Genomic DNA, 23,902 nt, shown 5'->3' with positions numbered 1-23,902 from the left:
AGGATGGCGTTGTTGGGGGATGGTGAGCATACGAGGGAGAAAAAGAGCCGATCTGTCTTGGCGGGTTGAGCTCCCAACCAAAGACCCACTACCAAACCAAAGACCCACCATAGACCCACCATTGAACCAAAGAACCCAACCAAAGACCCATGACCAATTGGAAGGTGCTCGGGAAAGGTGGTAGAGTTGAAGGGTGGAATTGGAGCACGACTGGCTGGAACAAGAAGGAGGCTGTGTCGGGAAAACCCTAAGTGAAAGCAAGCTGGTGTCAAGGGTCATACTATCGAGTTACAGACTCAAGCGAAATGGTCCCAAAAGCGTTAGAGGTTCCAGGAGGTTGTCTACAGCATACTATCGGTGTCAAATGAAACGCGAACAGCGGCAAGCCTTAGCATCTCCACTCATCACCACTGGCGTATGTGCGCGCGCATTCAGTTTGATAGCACAGCACATACGCGCGCCTGTCCATAGTGATGACTGAACGGCGTGCCATTGACAATGCTAGCCGCTAGTCGCGTTTCATTTGACGCCAATAGTACGTATGTGGATCGGAGGCATTCCTGTGGATCCGGTCACCTGTCCTGCTCCTAGACTTCTCCGTGGTGTCAGGCATCACACTCGAGGTGGACGATCGGGTTTCCGCAGCTGGTTTTACGCTGCGGGACCAGCATGGAAGCCTACGACCAGTCAACATGGGGCGCACGTGAGCACATCTCTCTGTTCGCATCCGGAGGTCACTTGCCTGCTGTAATTGAAGGCGTGTCTGACTACGACTTCACGGCAGACTTTTGTACACGTCCGTTCCACTAATTCCATCCGCCTCCGTCGAATCCGCTGCCTTGATCGACGCAAGCATCAGTACTACCGGTGACTTTCCTTTGTTCATACGTCGAACTCAACATCGTTGAGTTAACTTGATTTTCCTGTCGCAGTAGATCAGTTTAAACTGTGTCTGTTTTTCTTTTGCTTATTTAGAATTCTTAAATTTTCTAGTTCCTGTGCGAAAAACTGGCTCGTATTTCCTTTATCTGAGACCCTGTCTCAATCTAGCAAGCTAAAGGCTAACCCGGCAGCACTCTGCACCATCAAGATGAGAAACGCTCTTCGAATTACCCTTTGAGTAAAGGTCTTGTATAACTGGCAAGTTGTGGGAAGATGTAGATAAGGATTCGTTTAATGATATCAGAAAAAAATATGTACCTTTCGTCTTTATATTACAATTAGTACATTTTACTCATTTAATATCTCTCGAAGAACATCTATTTCCGGGTGTGGCGAAAGAAAGTGCAGTGACATCATCCGTGTGTCACTAATTAGCGACCTTGATAAATCCACGCTAAAAAGTTTCGAGAAGTCACTAATGAAATGAACGTTTGTAGTATACATAGATGTTTTCCACTGGGGTCAAAGAAGGTAAAAGTCAAAGAAGATAAAAGTCAAAGAAGGCCATCACTCAACGCAAGCTCGGAACGCCTTTTCAAGCGAGGACACCAAGAAGTTACAATAACTTTTTTTTTCAGTTCCCGTTAAGGAACACACACAACATGACGTAAAGAGTAACTAAACGTGCCTTCCGGGCCCACTCGCGTTTTTTTTTCTCCGGATGCAACCAGCAACAATCACACCACGCACCAAATTCACACCGAGCAGGCAGATTTCATCCGATAGCCTAGGCACAAAAAAAGCCCCGCCGTTCAATGGAAAAGCGAACAAATAAACTGTGTATTCAAGGTACGAAGAAAGTCTGGAAAACTATAAAGGAAGCATATGCGTAGAGAGACGCGAGCGGAGGGCACAGCGCGAGACCATCTGCATTCTCACACAGTAAACCGGAGGGGCTGAGAAGGGAAAGCGCGTGGAGGTGGGGGAAGGCAGGAACCCTGCGGTCGGGCGTGGAGGCTGCGTGCCGTTCGGGGCTCGATTCTAAATGAGTCTGATCTCCCGACCCTTTCCACCCTTCTTCCACGGTGGCTCCCTCCGGATTCCAGCGGCACTCTTCTCACCTCCGCGCGTGCCTGCTTGCTCCCTTCCCGAACTACCGCCTAAAGGTCTCGATATCGATCCAAATCGTGATCGCACGAAGCGGCGACGAGGTCTCTCCGCGCCACCACCGCCACGGGTGCCGGGGCGTCCTTATTACCACTGCCAAAGGCGAGAGAGCACGTCAAGAAGATTGCTAGGATAGAAGGGGAACGAAGGGAAGAAAGAGAATTCTAGGCAGGAACGTTTAGTCAGCCGAATAGTACGCTACTCCCCACGTCAACGCTCCCCCCCCCCCCCTTCGTATGCGTGACAGCTCGCATACCTCGCAATGTGCAGCGCCGTTCGCATCGCTGCCCCGCTAGCATCCGATGCGCGGGCCTGCGTCCCTATAAACGTTTTATGTAAGGCGCCATTGCCATTGTGGAACGGCACCGTCAAGGTATGAGCGTGTAATTTCGCTAATGCGTCTAAGAGTAAGTGCCCGGGCAACGCTTATTGGAGCTTATCTGGCCTCAACGTTCTGCGGCCGAGAGACCCCCTTCGGGATCTCGTTGATAGAACTGACGGTTAACTGATCAGCGCGCCCATTTCGCGCTCGAGCCATCCGTGACGCTTAAACGAGTTGTCAAGCGGACGAATGAACGTGCGAATTGAGTAGGCGCGGAGTTATGTTTCCGAGCCAGTAGTCGTTTGGCGCATTTTTCTTAGACGGACCACTTTTCGCGAGAAACGTTGTCAAACGCGAGAGGTATATTCTGTTGTTCCATCTTCTCTAACTGAAAAGCTCTTTATTATTGCGAGAGCAATTATACGGACACCCGGCTGGATTTCGGCGTCGGCGTCATGCACCGTGAATATATATATATATATATATATATATATATATATATATATATATATATATATATATATATTGTAACAGACTAGAAAAAGGTAGAGAAGAGAAGCAGAGGAAGACGAAGAGTCTTGGCACAATCGCAGTGTGCTGCCGCAAACGACCATCGTTCACCTCCTGTAAATAAAACCATCTTATCACAGCTCGCTGTTACAGTTGTGGTGGACGTGCTGGGTAATCGACACCCGAAGACGGAAGGTGAATCGCAAGTTCTTCGACGAAGCCGTCGCATTGCTGGACTTCCACCGAATCCATCTGGTCTGGACATGTCCCACAACGCAAGTGAACATCGACCCCTCTCGACTTCTGCGCCGACCAGTTCGGCTCCACAACTGAGAGATGCTCGTCCCTTTGCCGGCAGACCAAATGAAGACGTCGAGGCTTGGCTCATCCATTACAAACGGGTGAGCGCCGCTAACAGATGGGATGCCGCTTCTCAGCTTTTGTACGTCGCGTTCTTTCTGACGGATACTGCATTAATGTGGTACGAGAATCGGGAGGAAACACTAACGACGTGGGAAAGATTTGTTTCTGAAATCAAAGAGCGTTTCGGTGACCCAACAACGATAAAGAAAAGAGCAGAACAGACACTAATGCAACGCGCTCAAGTGCCAGGTGAAACTTGCACGACCTACATTGAGGAAGTCATAAAGCTATGTAGCACCATTGACTCCGGAATGTCTGAGGAAGACAAAGTCGGGCACATTCTAAAAGGAATCGCCGAGGATGTTTACAGTTTCCTCATCGCGAAAGACACCTTAACATCTGTCACCGATGTCATTCGTCATTGCCGCAATTTTGAGCAACTAAGGACGAGGCGCATCACGCCAACGTTCGGCAGGCTACCTAATGTGACGACCATCGCGAGCATAGACAGCAACCAGGCGCTTGATCTTGCAACAACAATCCGGCAGATAGTACGTGAAGAACTCGGCCTGTACGCGCAAGTGGCAAACCGCCCAAGCACTCATCCCCCCTATCAGCCGCCAGAGTTCGAGCGAAACGTTGCTTCATTCTCCTCGCACCAAGTGGCGGAGGGCTTTGAGGATTCTGATGCCACACCTCAGTATTAGCCACGTCTATACGATAGAGGCCCTGCCTATGACGCACGATCATGATGAGCACAGTCACATTCTTATACTCAGGGCTCTCAGCCGGACTACGCTCCGCTGCGGCAAGGACAGTACCAACCCTACGACCAACCCTACTACGAATACAATGAATTCCAGAGAGTGGCAGAAACCCGTTCTTCGCGTGATAACGAACTTCCTCGCCGACAGCAGCGGCCCAGGATTCGTACCATTGAATATAGTATAAACCGTGACCCTCCCGTGTGCTACAACTGTGGTTTCAGTGGGCATATTGCTCGGTATTGCCGCCAACAACGCCGCCAACCACGAAGGACACCAGCCATGTCTTCGCCACCAAGACCCGGTGCTTCATGTGACCTGCGGACAACCGACTTGTTTCCAAGGGACCGTTTTTCGCGCGAGACCAGACGCAGTGATTCGCCAGCATCAGCGGAGTTTGACACCACCATCCAACCGTTCTCGTCGCTCGCCGTCTCCTCTGCGTCGTTCTTCTCCACCGCCGGGAAACTAGCATCCGTGGCCAACGGAGGTGAGGTCGTCGGACGGTCTTTTCAATATATACCTCTGCCTATTGTTATGATCAAAAACAAAGTGAATGTGTTGATTGATGGAATACCGACGATGGCGTTAGTTGACACTGGGGCGACTGTGTCTGTGATGAGCCTCGCCTTCAGGAACCGCTTAGGTCGCAAAGTTATGTTTTCATGGCACGATACAATCACCTTTCGTGGTGTAGGCGGCGGGTGGCTTAATAATCTTGGTGTATGTGCTGTCAGTGTTTCATTGGCTGGAAAAGTATTTGTATCGGAATTTCTGGTTCTATCTCGTTGTTCGCACGATGTCTTTCTTGGTATCGATTTCCTGGAGCAATGCGGTGCTTCCGTTGAATGTGGTAGTGGGGAAATATCACTAAACAATTTGTTTATACCGTCGCTTTCCGAAGAAGACTACCGTGGCGAAGACAGGAACACACTTAGTGTGATTGATGAAATGATAGCACCATCTTGGTGCTTGACACCCGTTCGAGTCTCTTCCACAGCGGTTGATGATGCTTGTGTTGACCTCGTAGTGGGACCTCTACGCAAGAACTGTTTTAAGAAGGACATACTTGTGCCTCGTTCTGTGGTGTGCATGACAAAAGGAGTAGCAACATTGTGGGCGCTGAACTGTTCTGCCACGCCGGTTGTGCTTCCTCGCGGGATGAAGATAGCTCTCTTTGATGAAGCCTCATGCAACTCGATAGCAGCAATAGCTACGGACCTCCCCACTCCTTCCTCTACTTGTGATATTCGCCATAATGAAGATCTAATGCTCACTATGATCAGCAAGACTCTCAGTACGACGGAATGGCAAGCGCTGGTGCAGGTCCTTTCCCGGCGTGTTGCTGCTTTCGACTTCAAACATAGAGATGCACTCATTCAGTTACCCTCGTCCAGCGCTCGTCACAGACAAGACACTGGCTCTGCACACCCCATCCGCCAAAAGCCTTACTGAGTGTCATCCTCTGAGCGCAAAGTTATCACCGAACAAGTAAAGGACATGCTCAACAAAGGGGTCGTGCAAGAGTCGTCCAGCCCGTGGGCAGCCCCGGTAATTCTTGTGAGGAAGAAGGATGGTTTTTGGAGATTCTGCGTAGATTACAGGCGTTTAAACACTGTGACGAAGAAAGATGTATATCCCTTACCACGGATTGATGACGTCATAGATTGCTTACATGCCGCTTCCTATTTTTCAACGCTTGATTTGCGGTCAGGTTATTGGCAAATACCTATGGAACCCGGCGACAAAGAAAAGACTGCTTTCATAACTCCGGATGGCTTATTTGAATTTAATGTCATGCCTTTTGGCCTTTGTAATGCTCCAGCCACCTTTGAAAGATTTATGGACACAGTATTACGTGGTCTAAAATGGGAGATATGCATGTGCTACCTTGACGATGTTGTGATCTTTGACCGTACGTTTGAGGAACATAACAACCGTCGCAGTCTTGTTCTCGACTGCATCGAAAAAGCCGGGCTAGTTCTGAATTCTAAAAAATGTCGTTTTGGCGAACGTCAAACTCTCGTGCTGGGGCACTTGGTCGACAAGGATGGCGTCAGACCCGATCCTCGCAAGATAGAAGCAGTGAGCTCTTTTAGATCACCGCAGTCCGCACGAGGCCTTCGCTCATTTGTCGGCCTATGCTCATATTTTCGTCGTTTTGTTCCACGATTCGCGGAGATCGTGTATCCGCTGACAAACGTCTTGCGACAGGATGCAACCTTCAACTGGACGCCAGAGTGTGACGCCGCATTCTCACAACTTAAGTTTGTACGAACGTCAGCACCACTGTTGCGTCACTTCGATCCATCTTGCCCGACTGAGGTCCACACGGACGCTAGTGGTATCGGTGTAGGCGCGGTGCTTGTACAACGTCACAATGGCGCAGAGCATGTCGTGGCATATGCCAGCCGTTGCCTGAGCAAATCAGAACGCAACTACACAGTTACGGAACAGGAATGTCTGGCAGCTGTTTTCGCTGTACAGAAGTTTCGTTGTTATCTTTACGGGAGGCCATTTAAGATAATTACCGATCACCATTCGTTATGCTGGCTGGTCGGTTTGCTTGACCCATCTGGCCGCCTCACACGTTGGGCGCTGCGACTTCAGGAATACGACTTTACGGTGTCGTACAAGAGTGGCCGTCGTCACGCTGACGCAGACTGCCTCTCCCGGATTTCTCTTGCGACTACTGACTGCGATGCTGAGAATTTTGACGACTGCCTTGCTGCTGTTACAAGCACGTTCCCCAACGCGGCTGCTTTCCAGAGAGAACAACGCAACGATCTCAACTTGGATCCTCTTTTTGCAGCCGCACGTGCCTCCCAACACAGCGGTCGCTTTACTGTTCGAGACAAGTTGCTCTATAAAACCAACTACACCAGACCTGGAGCACGTTTTCTTCTAGTTGTCCCCGAGAGCCTTCGCTCCGATGTTCTACGTGCCATGCATGACGATGTGACGTCCGGTCACTTCGGCTTCGTTAGAACGCTGAACTGCACGCAGGAACGCTTTTACTGGCCCAAGATGTACGAAACGACGAAGCGTTACGTCGCTAGCTGCGAGACGTGCCAACGTCACAAGCGCCCGGCCACCGCTACACCAGGTCCCCTTCAGCCGTTAACACCACCCAGCACACCTTTTGAACAAGTGGGAATTGACATTATGGGTCCATTTCCGTTATCTAACAATAAGAAGCGTTGGATAATCGTCTGCATAGATCATCTTACGTGGTATGCCGAAACCGCAGCTATTCCCTCTTCTACCGCTGCATCCGTGGCGGACTTCTTGCTTCACTCCGTGGTCCTTCGCCATGGCCCACCGCGTGTTATTATCAGCGACCGTAGCCGCCAGTTCACTGCCGATGCCGTTGAAGAATTACTACGCGTGTGCACGACACAGTTCCGTCATTCCACACCGTATCACCCACAGATGAATGGCCTCGTTGAACGGACAAACAGGACGCTGACCAACATGCTTGCCATGTACGTTTCTTACAATCACAAGAACTGGGATGAAGTGCTGCCTTTTATCACGTACGCGTACAACACGGCAAAACATGAAACAACGAACTTCAGCCCATTTTATCTGTTGTACGCCAGGTTGCCACTAAGCCCTCTAGACACTTCCTTACCCTTCATTCTTCACAATGACGACTCTGTGTCGAACACCCTGTGCCTCGCGGAAGAAGCCCGTCGAATCGCTCGTCTTCGTACTTTGGCCTCTCAATGTCGTTCGAAGGAACGATACGACGACCGTCACGAACCGGTTTTATTCGAAAAAGGTGACTTGGTGTTACTTTGGACACCGCAACGCAAGCGTGGATTGTGTCAAAAGCTTCTGTCACGATATTCAGGCCCATTTGTAGTTTTGCAGCGTCTAAGCCAGCTCACTTACGTAATAGCTCGTCTTTTGTCCAATGGTCGACGATCGAGCAGAACGCAGCTCACTCACATTGCTCGCCTGAAACGTTTCTACCCTCCTTGTGCATCATAACTCGCCCTACGGGCTTCGTCTGCTTGCGGGGGAATGTAACAGACTAGAAAAAGGTAGAGAAGAGAAGCAGAGGAAGACGAAGAGTCTTGGCACGATCGCAGTGTGCTGCCGCAAACGACCACCGTTCACCTCCTGTAAATAAAACCATCTTATCACAGCTCGCTGTTACAATATATATATATATATATATATATATATATATATATATATATATATATATATATATATATATATATATATATATATATACGTATATATATGAACGCAAGAAAAAAAGAAATCCAGAAAAAAAAGACTCCGGCGCGTGGAATCGAGCGTCCGACCTCCGCATAGTGAATGCGATTGGTTAGCCACTGAGACACCAAGGGGTACCTCCTTCAACGTTCAAACAGCAAGCTATTTATATCTACCACTTACCGCTGTTGGTGGGCATCTCGGGGGGGGGGGGGACTATCGTGTTTTGAGCATTATCAGCAAGATGGCGCAATGAGCGTGGGGCAGCTCTCATCTGTCACGCGTACATTGGCCCGCGGAGAGGAGGGGAGTGGACGATCTCCCGCGCCCCTTTATCTGCCGGTGGGGAGGATCATACGTCTTGGCTGGCGTTGGGCTTGCACTGGAACTATTCTGTTGTATTTACGGGATGCACAAAGGTCACTGCAATCGTTGCACAGCCTCCGTTCGGAAAAGGGCGCGCTTTTTAGACACAGCGAAGTGACAACTGAGACGCCTATTCGCGTTCACCTGTACTTCTCGGTATGTTTCGTGCGTCACTTGTGCGTGAGAGACGCGGCGCACGTTTCGATCTGCTTGCCGTTCTGCGCGTGACTTTTCAATTTGTTGCTATCGTGTTCATTTTTTCGCCTTTGCAGCAAAGGTGTGACTTCTTTGTACCTGCGCTTAGTGCGCAATTTCATTGCCATCTGGCCATGGGTGTGTGTGTCAGTTTTCACTTTGCAGCGATTTCTTCAGTCCTCTCTACACAAACATATGCACGCTTATTTGTATTCCATTTGTCATCGTTACCTGAACATTGATAAACATTTGCCGCATCAGGCCTTTTTATCAATAAATAGCATCGGATTTTCAGTTTTCACCTTGAAATATTGTACTTAGGACCTCGCCCTTGATACCGTTAGAAAGAGTAAATTTTATTGTTAGGTAGGAAATTATTTCTCCCATATTGAACTCTTGCCTGTAAATCAATGAGCTACGAGCACATACTTGTGATTTTCTATTGAAAATTGAGCATACGGGCAACATAAATGAGTTAAAGAAGCACTGCTAGCTCGTATTTTTTTTTGTGGATGACGCGGTCATCTCATTGTCATCATCAGCCTGGCTGTGCCCGCTGCAGAGCAAGAGCCTCTCCTTTTGGCAATCAACCTGGTCCTGCGCTTGCTGCAGACGCGACCTCGTTACACTGTATTGGATCCCCAAGTTGTGAAAAACGGCGGTGAATCAGGTAACAGTCGCGCGAAAGGCCTGACGTGAGAAACTGTGCATTTAAAAGGGCCCTGAACCATTTTTTTATGTAACCGAAGAGCTTATTGCCTCACGAATTCAACGCTGCAAACATTTTAAGAATCCATCCAGTACTAGCGGAGATACAAAGATTTGTCACACGCTGCAATCGCCTTCTCTCTTCTCCCGTCCCGAAAAAAGGGCTGGCAGCTAAGCAGGGAGGAATGACAGGGTTACAGAGAAACGTCACGCGTGCCACGTGACTTTGAGTACTTTTTTTTTTTCTCTGAATGCGCGGCCTTTTCAGTCTGATCGCGCTCGCACGCGTGGACAAGTAGCGGCTTCCCGCGGCGATCTCTGTAACGAGCGAGCCCGCCATGTTCAAATCAGCCAATGGCTGATAGATGGGTTTCCTACGTGTGATTTTTGGGGCATATTGCGTGATTTGTCGAGAGAAGAGAAAGCTATTTTTAGCTGACTTTGATAGTTTATTGTGAATTCCAGGCCGCCTGCTGCGCTATAATATTTGGTTCGCGTGTTGTCGGGAGCCTCTACTACCGATTGACAGCATTTTCTGACCACGCTCAAAAAGTGCTGCAGGGCCCCTTTAAGAACGGCATCTTATGCATCTATGGCTATCTGCACAATCCTCTCATGTCGCTTCGTCAGGACAGCTATGCAGAGTGATTTCCTAATGCGCCACTTAAGTTAACAGCTGTGCAACAAACACATAAACAGCGGAAATACGGCTGGAGGGTCAACGTAGCAAAAAAAAAAATACCAAATCTCCCACTAAAGCGAACCACGAGTAGCATGCGAACAAGCGCATGGGTCGACTGAAAGTTCCATTCATCATGGGCACCTTTCCCGATGTTATTGCGTCGTCCTTGGAAGTGGAACACACCACGAATTCACTGTAGTTTCATCGCCCGTCTGCAGAATATCGTTCCCTCCCCGAGGCCATCACGTGAGTGCTGAGAGAGTGTAAGAGAGAGAGGTCACAACGTCTTACCCAGTCTCTTACACAGTCTGTAACACGCTACCACGTGAGCGCGTTCTGTCATTGCTTCCACGAACTATCTCACATGCACAGTAAGGGTGATCACGTACACTAGATGGAGCTCAACCACTAGATGCTCCGCATCTGATAATTGTTTTAAAAAGGCGTATTGAGCAGCCCTAAGGTTGACACCTTTGTTTGTATGCGCACCGCCGTGACTGCTCTTACGATAGGTCTAATAACAATAGCGATAGTTTTCAGAGAGGTGGAGCTAGCTGTGGTTGTCTCTAAATGGAAACAAAGCGTGTTAGAAATGTCGACGCACGCCAACAAACGCTGTACATTCAATAGAGTAATGCCTAACTGCAAACAAACGAGATTCTCCAGTCGACCCCCCCCCCCCCCCCATCTTGGCCTTTGATTTTAGCATATCACTGTAACAGTGCCCTGGGACGCTACAAACACAGTGTCGCTGACCCGCAGATAAAGCCGTGTGCTTGGCAGGCATCGCCGACCCGGCCTGCGTGCGTGCGCTGCTTTTGACAGCGTTGTTTACAACACCTAGCACAACGAACTCGTGAGACGAAGTACAACAAAGCGGCGCTATTTCCAGTCGATAACGTAGCCAGCTAGGCAGCAAAAAGGGCAGCATGAACAGAGAGAGTAAAAAAAACACAACAAAACTAGATTAGTACCCAGCGACTAGATCTGAGCTGATATCCAAACACTTAAGCCGTGATTCCCTGCAAACATTTTAATAAATTAACTGAAAGACAATATAAGACAATTATCAGCCATTCAACTCTATGATGGTCGATGACCGGTAAAGCTGTTCACTACATGAGACAGAACTTATGCAGAATTTCGAACCAAGGTATGAAGACATTTGTTCTCTTGATCGGTGCTCATTTTGGCTAAACGTACAGCCAACCAACAAGCTTCAACTGGCGTGCGCGAGTGGCGACTATCCTGTGCGTTAGCGCCGCATGACGGAGCCAAATTGCAAAAAAACAGCGCAAGAGTATGCGCATGCCAACAAAGCGGGCTCATGTTTTTTTTTTTTTTTGTACGGGTATGCTCTTTAAATGTGAAGCATTTCTTTGCCTACTGTACGCACGTTATCATCTATCTATCTATCTATCTATCTATCTATCTATCTATCTATCTATCTATCTATCTATCTATCTATCTATCTATCCAGATCGATTACTAGTGATTAATTGTAGGCTGTTCGTCTGAAGTCATCTAGATCATTTTGAGATTGTCCTAGTGCGGCGCTTGTGTTCTCATGCATTTACCTTAGTTAATCGGTAAGTTGGGCACTGCCGTTATAATATTGTCGTTTTAGACGTTGTCATACATTGAGTTTTCACTCTCACGTAAATTGTTATTTGACTTTAGTGCATATTTCATCTTCAGAATCCTTCAGTATTGCTGTTTCAAGGTTTGCATGGCTTGGGGCAAGCATCACGTTATTTTGTTTTAGGTCTATTTTCGCTCCTTTGTTCCTTCCCCCAACGTAGGATAACAAATTAGACGTGCATATATTTACTTTCCTTGCCTTTAGTTATCTTTTTCTCCCACTAACTGTCTCCCTTGTTCACTTTAAGTAAGGTGTGCTGTTTCTTCAACGGTGCGTGGATTAATGGCTTATTCCAGACTGTGCGATCTCATCGACGTGTGTGGTTCAATAGTTTCCGCGCACTTTATAAGCGGTGAGCGCTATGGCTCGCCATTCATCGCTCTTCTTTCTTCCCACTGTTCTGGTTTGCGCAAGCAGAGCAGCCCACCATCGTCGGCAACATCGGCGTTTCATCCGCCGCATGCATAATTTATGATTAAGTTACCCTCATTGAATTCCCGCTTCATTGCCTTGTGATGTTTACACTGCATTTTTTGTGTGCCCACCAGAACTGAGCATCACCAGGCAATTATATTGTCCGACAACTCAACTGATTACTGTTTATATACGAGCGTTTCGCGTTAATATGCAAATGGGAGCCTCACACTTCGCACGGTCGCGCGCGTCAGCGTGGAAGTTTGCAATCAATTCGGTAGACAAGCCAGGCCGACGAGCGTTGCTTTGTTTTCGTTTATCCGTTTCGGCGCGGGCCAAACTTTTCATTGGCTTGCTATGCGGACAGAGTGCGAGTGCAGTCTACCGGTAAGTGGGCCAACTTGCCGTTCCATTAGCCAGACGCACCCGTTTGTTGTCGCGCCTCCCCATTTAATGTTTCTTTTTGTTTTGTTTTAACCCGCCTGTTTAAGTTCGGTCAAAGGCAAACAGCACGCTCGAGCAATCTCGGAGGTCGGTACAGGTAAGTCGCTGACCGCGGCTGTGTGAAGGAGGTGGCCGCTCATATGGGCAACCATTTTTTTTTTCTCTACTTCTCCCCTCCGACTCTCCAATACGCGTCGCTCCTGGACACAGCCGCCACCTCACGCTTCAGTAGAGAGTAATGGGATTTTGCTTCATTTAGCGGACCACCGCTCTTATACTACATGAGGTCCACACGAATGGCGTTTCTGGCGAACGCCAGTTCATCGCGAACTCTATTTTTTTTCTTCATTTCTTTCTTCTTCTCTCTCGCTATTTCTGCGTTATTCAAGTCATACTCCCTTCGTTAATTTAGGAGATCAAAGAAAGACAGTACTATTTGTGTGTTAGGCAGTGGACCACAGAATTACGAAGCAATGTAAACGGAATGAGCACAAAATTAGTGAGCGTGGTTTGAGAGGGCTACAATGCAACTATTTTGCCACTATTGCGGGCATTTTAGGTTTGAGACACGCTGCACGAAAACAAATGACGCCATATCCACGAAGTTAATGATGATCATGGAGCTTGCTCTGGAGGATAAATCTGGTTAACCGCGAATTCTCCATACAACCACTAGACCATCATACAAAAACTTACAAAGGCCCACGCAGCAGCCGCCTTGTGAACCCTCCGCTCCACCACCTTAGCTACTTTGGTGTTCATGCTGGGTAGCAGTATCGAAAAGCACTGAGTGATCTCCGTCCGGCGAAGGGGGAGGAAGCGCACGATCGAGCGTTATATAATGACGTGGTGCCATCAAATTAGTGCACGAGCTGAGAGTCGAGCGAGCATTGCCTAAGCGGTGGTGCGCCATCTAGTGAGCGCTCTTGAAACGAAGAGCACAGCTGCGCCTCTAGCGGGAGCAACGAGCCCTAGCGCACACACCGGCGCGGCGACGAGAGACAACCCCCCAAAAAGAGGAGCAAGCTCCTAAAAGTAAACGCAGGTAGAGAGCTCAATCATTGTATTTACATTGGATGAAGAGAATTTGGCTGTTTTATAGCAGCAGATAGCCACTATAAGCTATGGGAGCTAGCCATGGCAAACTAGTGTTATCCATGATTTAACCATCACTTATTTATTTTAGCCAGCTTGTCAATGTCCGCATTATAATTGTAAGTATGCCAGCTACCTAAGGCAGATCTTTAGCAGAAACATGTGATGAACTAGGCTACAAATTATCGCCGGTGTTAGTGCGCACATTGTGGTCCTCATTCTAGCTGTTGTAGAAAGAAAGTGGTGGGGGAAAATTTTGGCGATCAAGTTGAACGCCGAAGACGTTTTCTTTTTTTTTTTTTTGTCGAGTTTTCACTGCTTTGATAAATATAGCATTTTCCAAAACAACAGAGCCGTAAAACGTGACACTTTACAGTCAGTCAGCAGCGTTACTCCACTGGAGAGGATGAAATTATCTGGGCGCAAAATGAGGAGCATTGCTGAACGGGCGAGTAAGGTGTATCGTAAGCAGTCCATAGTGTGCTTCTACGCATGCGTACCGCACGCACGAGCGCCATCTCAACGCGCCATCGCGTCCGGAAGCTTACCCTTCCCTAAACAGCAGTTCTCGAATTGCATTCACCCTCAATTTCGCACACTCCTTTATTGTTTTGCTTCCTTTCCCTTTGAGCGAGTCGACATGCGACGCTCATATAGTGATGTCTCTGTTTACGCAACACAGGATCCTGTTCCCGTCCTGGCCACCGACACTGTTGTGGCGTGACAGCGGACGACGCTCCAGTTTCCACCCACGGCTCTCTCGCCTCGCACGCCCGGAACAAATCAGGTATTCATGAGGCACCGGCCGTTCACCAAACGCACTGTCGCCGGGCGAGCCTTTTTTCTCTTTCTTCCAACCTTCAGAGCATTCTCTCGTCTCATCTGCGCGCCGGTGCTCTTCTTGCGCACTCAAACAAACAAAAGTGTGGCGTCGTATACTACGCGGAAACTCTATACTACACCCTACAAAAAGACCCCCTGCAACTCCCCTCAGCGCGTGAATCCTTCCTGCCTTCGACATCTGTGCGGCGCACCGCTCCCAAAGCCGCTTGCGCTTCGCTTTCGCTGCCTAAACAAACAGCTGGCTCCCCAAGTGGAGCGCACGCCCACCTGCTACAATACAGACACCATTTGGGCAGTCACAAACGACGTGCTTGTGGTAGTGGAGCGAAAAAAAAAAAAGAAAGGCTGTCTCTCACCCTGGCTTTCTTTGAGCGCAGCTTTAGCACCCGTACCTCACGTTGAGCGCCGTCACCGTTAGCGGCGTCGCAGTGAACGAGGACGAAAGAGTGTGAACGCGGAGTCTGTCGATATGGTGATCCCGCTATCATCAACCTTTTCCTCCGCCAAGTGCGCTGGTCTAGGCACTATACCTCGGTCGGAGCTCGTGCGAATGCAGGGCTGTCACGTGCACTGTGGCTCGCTTGTCGTATAACGGGGCTGTCAGCGTTTCGCTCGATTCGCGACGCCTGCGACGCGCAGAGTGGTGTGCGCATAAATCGAGCGCTGACAGTTTCTGTGGCAATACGCAACGAATGCTTACATGGTTACAAATGCGAACAGCCGAAACTTCAAGCACACTTGGAGTTGCCCCAACACGAAGCTGCGCTCAGAACTCGCATTAGGAAGCATCATATAATCATCGGTGAATTTGTTTCTTTTGATTTACTGTACGAACGCAAATGGAAACAATGAAATGCAAGGGTGTGCTTAGTCGCGGGTTCTTCGGTTTCCTGCTGGCTTCAAGATGCGGCTGATGCGCTCGTTCTCCCACTGCTAAGAACGACTCTGCATTCTTATGCAACATTTGCCACACCGCTTTATTTTCATTATAATTACATCGTCATATGCGATTAATACTGCGTTGTGCACTCGTATTATTTATGTGTTTTTTTTTTCTTTCGCTCTGTCTAAGCCATAATCGCTAGATGTGTCACATGTGACGACAAGCTGCACTAAAGATTGTACATTACGTAGCGTATTAAGAAAAGAGCGCCTATCATTAAATGAATATATAAAAAAACGAGAAATGAACTGGAAACGTTCTACGCCTTCCGAAACGCGTGACACGAGCTTAGCACACGAAAAACAATCACAATAGAAAAATACGCAAGAAGTTGCAATGGTGAAACGCGAGAGAAACAAAGAGCATAACATTGATATGACATGCATAGCTTGACTCGTAGCCGGGGGTCTACGTTCTCGGTGATATTATTTTTGGGACGCTGACGAAGCTCCCCTCTTATGTCAGCAGTGAATGAGGTTTCCTTTTTTTTTTCGTAATTTCAGTTCCTTCGCCTCTGTTTACATTTCACGTCACGGCGACCGTAATGAACGCCGCGTTGCGCTTGGGTTGCCAACGTTATGCGTCAGCGTTGTTTGTACACGCTAAGAGCGGGTGAGCGGAAGTGACATGGCTGCGGAGAGGTGACAGTCCAACTGACAGCATGTCGCAACACCACTCGCCTCGCAACTCCAACCAATGAGGACGTGGGACTCGCCGCCCCGTTTTCTCCCTCCTTTCCCGCTCTTTTCCCTAGCCAGTCCCATCGTGTAGCTGAAACGCGTAATCGGCGGTTGTGTGCGCAGGCCCGGAAGTGTGCCCCCGGATAGCATCAGTATTCAAGCGGCGGTTTGACCCCTGCGGCGATAGTGGCGACGCTGTTTTTTTTTTTTTTTTCGCGGGGATGCCTGCCACGCTACGTCGATGACGGCACGCGAAATCTTTCTGGCAGGCAGAACGACAGCGAAACCAACAGAGGCTGCATGAACTGGGAGCGACCTGCGCATGCGCAGTTTGGCTTTGCATCTGCGTTACGGGGCGCATGGATGTAAACGGAAAGCATATTCTTTGGCGCCGAACTCGTCTGGCGCTTTTGTTTACCTCCGGAATGGTTACGTTGTTTTGCTGGCTGGCCGTCGCGGACTGAAGGAAAGCGAGAGAGATAGGAAAGGCAGGGATGTGAATTGGAATATACCAGCCGGTGGGCTGGCGGTTATGCATATAGAAAAATAAAAAATCAAGAAAAGGCAATGTGGTTAACGCGAACTCTAGCATTCAGTTTGCTATCCTACAACAGCGGGAAGGAAAAGTTAAAGAGATTGAAAGAAGAGCGGATGGACGAGTAAGCACGTGAAAACAAGCAAACAGGAAAGGAGGGTGTCGAGTGGAAATACCATAGCCTATCGAATAGGTAAGTTCCAGGCAAAAAATTCAGTAAGGGTGCGCTATACGAGAAAATTCGACTCGTATCTGCGTGCTTGCACCAACGTTTACACCAGCAGCATGTTAAATGTAAGATGGGAATCAGCTAAACAGTAAAAAAATAACAAAAACCTACGCAAAACACGAGGATGAAAATTACGAATTTCTAGGAGGTGACGAATACTTATCACTTTATTGGTGGCAGTTACAACATCTTCGCTCTCATTTATCCCGACCAAAAAAATTGGCAGCATATCCACGGAGTGAATGATGGAGAGTGGGGCGAAGTATTCGTCCGTCCATTCGTTCTTGCTTCCGTCCGTCCATGCGTCCGTTGCGTGACCGTCCATGCGTCCATTCACCCGTCCGTGCGTGCGTCTGTTCGTGCGTCCGTCCCTGCGTTCGTCCATGCATCCACCCCTGCTTCCGTTCATGCGTCCATCCATGCATCTGTCTGTGTGTCCGTTCGTCCATCTATTCAACACTCCAGGTACCACCATCTCGCATCTTTTCATCACATATTTTCCATATAGAAGCACCGCCATCTAGCGGACATTCCAAGGACTAAACGAGAGGTGGCACACGCACACTTTCTTACGGCTTGCGCTTCGGGTCCACTTCCCACTTTTAACCACCTCGAGTTCATGGTATATACTAGTTCACTGTATTCATGGCTCTGCGGCTAACGCTCGCTAAACCTTTCTAAAGCCAACGAGGTTACGCCCAGCGAGTATAACGTAGCAACCTTTTCCTGTCAGATAGTGCTCAATATACATGCCAATGGCTGCTAATGGGAAATGAGAGACAGGAGAATTCGGCTTTTAATTTCTTACGGCTTGCGCTTCATATCTACTTCCCACCTTTAACCACCTCGAGTTCATTCATGGTATATACTAGTTCATTGTATTCATGGCACTGCGGCTCAACGCTCGCTAAACCTTTCTAAAACTAAGTAGGTTACATCCAGCCAGTATAACGTAGCAACTTTTTCTTGTCAGATAGTGCTCAATGTACATGCCAATGGCTGCTAATGAGGATCGCAGCGTGCGCGTTAACTAAAAGCCGAATATTCCTGTCTCTCATTCCCCATTAGCAGCCATTAACATGTACATTGAGCACTATTTTTTATTGTTTAACAACGCACAGAAGAAATATCTCACCGGCACCGCCTTAGAGGTCAAAATGTTATACTTGTTACACACTACTACAACGGCTACGAGGGACGAACGGGTGCCGCTGTAGGGAGCTTCGGCCCAAAAATTTCGAATGATAAAAACAACAGACAGACTAGTTAGTGGCCAACAGACGTTAGTCACTATAAAATACATTTCACATCGTTAGCGTTACCTTATTGCGACCGCGTATAATCGCAGAATCAGTGCACCGTTCGACGAGTAGCGTCTCAATCAGGTCACGGCGATTAACCGTAGCTTTCCAAGTAAGCAGTAAATTTTTTTTCTAAACAACACGCTCTCTTTTTAATTTATAAATTTTCTCTGTTCAATAAATATCATATTTGCTTCCGTTGGGCTTGTTGTTACAGCCAACTTCCCCGTTGAGTTATTCGTCATCCTCAACGTGTAATCCTCGGCTGCTGACCCGAAGGGGCGTGGGTTTCAACCCGGTCCTGGCGGTCACATGTCCACGGGGGTGAAATGACAGAGGCCCGATTACTGCGTTATGTCAGTCCACCACCAGGTGGTCAAAATTTCCGGAGCCCTTCTCTACGGCGACCCTAATAATCGTATCGTCACCTAAGGGCATCACACTCGAACGATTATTATAAGGTATTATCGCACTTTTCGTTCGTAGTCTTTTTGCCCCGCCGCGGTGGTCTAGTGGCTAACGTACTCGGCTGCTGACCCGCAGGGCGCGGGTTCGAATCCCGGCTGCGGCGGCTGCATTTCCGATGGAGGCGGAAATGTTGTAGGCCCGTGTGCTCAGATATGGGTGCACGTTAAAGAACCCCAGGTGGTCTAAATTTCCGGAGTCCTCCACTACGGCGTCTCTCATAATCATATAGTGGTTTTGGGACGTTAAACCCCACATATCAATCAATCAATCAATCGTTCGGAGTCTTTGCAGTTAAGCAGTTAAATTCCTCTTCAATAATGAAGCGCGATGCAGCTTTCGAAGTGATTTTGGTTTCAGTTATAAAGTAAAAAAAATAACCGAGTACACTTCCCACGTTCGTCGTTGGTAATTGTTCGTCAGAGTGTCAAAATAGTTGAATTCAGTGAACGGACTTTCCCTAACGGGTCCGTACTAAACACATTCCAAATATAACTCGCCGCGAAAGCAGCTTCGCTTTCTACGGCCGACCCTTTCCTCAGTTCGCGTGCGGACCCTATAGCAGCGGCGGGTTGTAAAACCGGCCTCTGAGGAGGCGGGAATGGGACGCGGGCCATCTCAATCTACACAGCGGCGGCGCGCGCAATGGCCTAACTGCCAGCACTTTCCACTTCTCCGAGAACACTTGAAGAAACGAGTTCCCCCGGGATCATATAGCTCAATAAAAAACCACCGAGTCGGGGTCGCTTGCGAAACGTCCGCCGCCTTCGTACGACCCTGAACGCGGACAATAGGTTGGAAACTGGCGCGCATGCCTGCAGACGACAAGCGAGCCTCTTCCCGTGAAGCAATGGCCGCTTAAAACAACGACGCCCACTCGAGCGTGTGGCTGGCAAAAAAAAAACTATAACAAGTGCAGAGCGATGTCAGCGCCTCTGCCTCCTTGAAATTTTCACGACATCAGCGCAGCCACTGAGAGCAACTGCGGGACGGCCACGGCACGTGGCTGACGCCCTGATTTTTCTTTTCGGTCCCGCACAGTGGGTGTCCGGTATCTTACGAAGACAGCCACTCGCTTCTGCGGGCATGACAGGCCGCCCAACACTGACCCGCGAATATATGTAAGTACCGTGGCTAACGGGGCTGTTGGAACGAAGTTGTGTGCAGCGCCGCCGCTGCTGTAACGAGGTTCTTGCGTTTCTTGTGCGCGTATGGTCGTAAAGTCTGCTAAAAGAAAACGTAAAACAACGCTGGTTGCTAGAGTTACGCAAGCGGCACGATTCAGCCAACGCGGTAATCAGCCGATCTATCAGTAAGCTTTCTTTGACAAAATATTGTGGAACAACTGCCTGAAAGATTTATGACAAACGGCTGGACGAGGTGACTTCTTTTGCGGGAGTTGGGGGAAAATGGGTCTGTGTGTTTGGGTGAGTGAGTGTGTGGGTGAAGATGGGTGTTCTCGCACCGATTCAAAGCACAATTCAGCTAAATAAACGTTCAAGCAAGGTTACTTCACCTTGAGAAGGAACAAGTTCATGAAGTGCTATTTTTCATCATAGTGACGTGTAAATATTGGTATGAAACACTACGAGTCAAGAGTTGAAAAAGAGATCAGGAAGAAATACAACACAAAAAGAAATTGCCAAACTGTCAGTATCAGAAGGAGTCAATTACATTACTGTAATTCTTGGATTTTGTTAAACAAGTAGTGATATAGTGCGAAATTCGTCGTTTTACTAGTAATCATTTTTGTGTACAGGTAAACTAAAAAATTATTGTTTGACCATCGCGTAATGAGTGCTTACATTTTTTATCAGACACTGGCAGTTCGATATAAAAAAAATTCTTTGGTTCCCTCGTGAAATGGATATACACGAGGCCAAAGCTGGTTTGTTCACTACCTATGTAATGGTGCAAGACGGCTTATCTCAAAGCGACTGACAAGTTGTCACAACATGTGATTATAACCAAGCAGGAATGAAAAGGTCGTCTTATAATTACACATATGGGCATTCTTTTGGCACTTTCAGTAGGATATTTGGGAATGGCGTTCCAAGGTCCACCAGAACCGGTATTTCGCACAGCCGAGTGGAAGAGCCTCGATTCCGCTCTATTTAGTCAATCTATGTTCTTATCCTGTATCATTTTAATTACGACAATAATATCTGGGGTTTGACGACCCAAAACCCAAGATATGATTACAAAGAACGTTGTACTAAACGGCTCCGGAACTTTTGACTATCTGGTGTTTTTTAACGTGCACTCGCATCGCATACTATACGGGGCTAAATCATACTAGATTGTGTAAGGCTAGTTGGTTCATGTTGAGGTAAGGTTAGGGACCCAACTGACATTGACGAAAAAAGAAGGGGACCGGCTAGAGCGATTATAGACTCTATATTGTCCCTTTCTTTGTTCATGCGTGCGCGAGTTGCGTCCTTAACCATTCTTCGGGGCATTTCGCCACCTTCGAAATGCCACCGCTGCTATCGAAACCGCCATTTTTGGGTCAGAACCTCGTTTCGCTTGATTTCTGAGTTTCCTGGGAGCTACGCCACTTGTACTATAGCTTTCTCGTCTGTCTAATGAAGCAGCAGCCGAGAAATTCACCACCGTGGTGGATGTAGACCGATGCTTTTTACACCCTGTAATTGGTGCTCAAAAGTTTATAGTCTACATGTAATATCATTCATACACGCTCTATTTTGTGCTCCTTTTGAGGTGAACGGACTTCGGGCTGAGAAGTGGCACTGCGTTGGCGAATAGCAATGGAATGTGCTGCGAAGCGTTCAGGAAGGTTGCGTAACTATAAATGATTAATGCCCGCATATGCGTGCATATGCCTATGTTTTTTTTTTAATGTAGTGTTCAGCGAAAATATAAGGACGAGATACACACTCGCGGCCTCTCAATGCTTACAAGTGTGGCTGTTGACGACTACCACAGGGCACTGGAGCGCGATGCATGTCACGGTTGAGTGGTATGGAGTGGTGAAACTTGTTGCAAATATATAACAGCTAGCAAGCCTGCGAGCTGCAAGTACTTCGCAGCAGTTCATGTCGAATGACGCGGTGACTTGTAATGTATAATTTTACGCTGACATTGAAGACAACGTAGCTTTGAAAACATGGCAGTGAAAACACATCTCAGGCTGCACGTGTGCACCATCAAAAAAAAACGCACACGCGCGTCTTTCTTTCGCTTTCCGCTGAACGAAAGTAAGCGCCGTAATAATGTCGTCGTTCACATTGAGTAATTTTAATGTAAGATTGCGTAACGTGCCATGCGGTGAGCACCGTTGAGCGAGAAGCTTCCCCGAAATGTAGGAGGTTACCGTACACGACGCGAAAAACACTGATTATTGGAGGCGTGTCGTCGCTTACGTCTCGTCCGATTACGTATCGAATACCGGCGCTGACGTGCACTGAATCTCCGACACTGACGCTGTCCCTGCAGCATCGGCTACCGCATCCACCTCACTTCGAACGCCCTTATCTGCCATTATATTTGATAAGGAGACCAAACACCATCCGTGGAATTACGCGGCATTCTCGTGCACGATTTTTCCTCCCTCTGCATTTTCTCCATGCGGGACGTCTGCGAACAACGACTGTCCTCGTTCCCATAATGAGCCCGCGCAAATGGGGAGAAACGGCTCAGGCGCCCTTTTCTTTCATCCCTTCCCTCCTTGCCCTTTCCGCTGTCGTAGCACGGCGCGAGGCGCGAATATGAAGGCGAAGCGCTTCCCTCAGCTATTGACGTCATTTCCTATTGACGTCACCGGCCCGGGGACCCGTGACGTTATAGGGGAGCAAATTTCCCGAAAACGCGCGCGCTCCCGCGCCGCGATCTCGCCGGGTCTTTCGCTCTATTCTCCCTTCGGTTGCCTCTGGCTCCCGGCCTATATAGATCCGCGTTAGCAGCCCGGACAGAGAGCGACGTTTCGTCCGGGACATTTCTTTTTTTTTCGTTCGCCTCAGTTCTGGCCCGCAGTAAAGGGAAAATGGATCAACAAAACTTGCAATAAGGAAAGAAGTTGAAAAAGGAGTGACGTGTTTTGTGGGCATTAAGACTCGTGGATTGATCAAGAAAAAAATTACAGCGAGATTAAAATCGCTAGGTAGAGGGTAGACGGGCAGGTTATTTCAACGTACGTTTCGAACCCGGAAGGGAAAGCAGAAGAGTGGGATATGGAAGAGAGTGGGTGGAAGGAAGTTACGGCTACGGGATGGGGAAAATGTAGGTCGACAGATGAAAACGTTGCGACGAGGTGGGACAGGTGGGTACTACCGGTCGAACGGAAGCGGAAACATTCGAGCGATAAAAGTTACCGTAACTTGCTGGTGAGGCAGATATATACGTTCGGTGGCTGTCAATTTTTCGAAACGAGTAAAAAAAAGTGATGCTGGGAAGATATCAAGTTGCTATAGGTTTAGGAAACATTGCTTGACTGTGGCGTTTATGGCCTTAACGATGAATTGACAAATAAAATGTGCACCGGGAGATAAGAAGCAGGAAATGTGTAATAAGCAAGACGCAAAGGGTGCTGAGAGTCGGAGAGAAACCGCTATATCGAGCTTATTAAGGAAAGCTATGCAGTAAAGATGAGCCGGACATGAACTGAAGAGAGAGAGAGAGAGTAAGTGAAAAAAAAAAGAGGAGAAGCAGGAAAGCTATATAAGCTTTCACTCAGTCGGCTACCCTACATGTGAGGTGGATGAAAGGGCGTATAAAACAAAAATATAAATAAGTAAGAGTTAGAGAAAGAAGAAATGAACATACCCGACCAGGCACACATACATGAGCGCGCTGTTTGATGACAGGGAGAATAGTTAATAATAATAATAATAATAATAATAATAATAATAATAATAATAATAATAATAATAATAATAATAATAATAATAATAATAATAATAATAATATAATGGTTTTATGTCTGAAAACCTCGCTGTGATTATGAAAGATGCCGTACCACAGCGCTCAGGAAAATTTGAGAATTTGGTGTTCTTTAATGTGCACTGATACCGTACAGTACACACGGACACCTCGCATTTCGCATCCATCCATCAAAATGCGACCGCTGCGGTTAGCTTCGAACACACGACCTTTCGGTCAGCAG

General features: G+C 48.0%; 1 protein-coding gene across 4 annotated transcripts in view; it reads left to right on the top strand.

The window, feature by feature from the left end:
- Positions 1–23,902, top strand: part of Octalpha2R (alpha2-adrenergic-like octopamine receptor) — a 707,334-nt gene that overhangs the window by 536,026 nt on the left and 147,406 nt on the right. For 3 of the 4 annotated variants that reach the window (XM_075887215.1, XM_075887216.1, XM_075887217.1), the window contains one exon: positions 14,467–14,571. The gene's annotated coding sequence lies outside the window, so the exon portion shown is untranslated. Of the gene's footprint in view, positions 1–14,466; positions 14,572–19,805; positions 19,902–23,902 lie in introns of those variants that run through there. The other variant, XM_075887219.1, reaches the window with a different exon arrangement.

Source organism: Rhipicephalus microplus, chromosome 2 (genome assembly GCF_043290135.1).
Source record: "Rhipicephalus microplus isolate Deutch F79 chromosome 2, USDA_Rmic, whole genome shotgun sequence".
Taxonomy (NCBI): domain Eukaryota; kingdom Metazoa; phylum Arthropoda; class Arachnida; order Ixodida; family Ixodidae; genus Rhipicephalus; species Rhipicephalus microplus.
The sequence above is the reverse complement of the archived record's forward strand: the minus strand, read 5'-3'. Positions and strand labels throughout refer to the sequence as shown.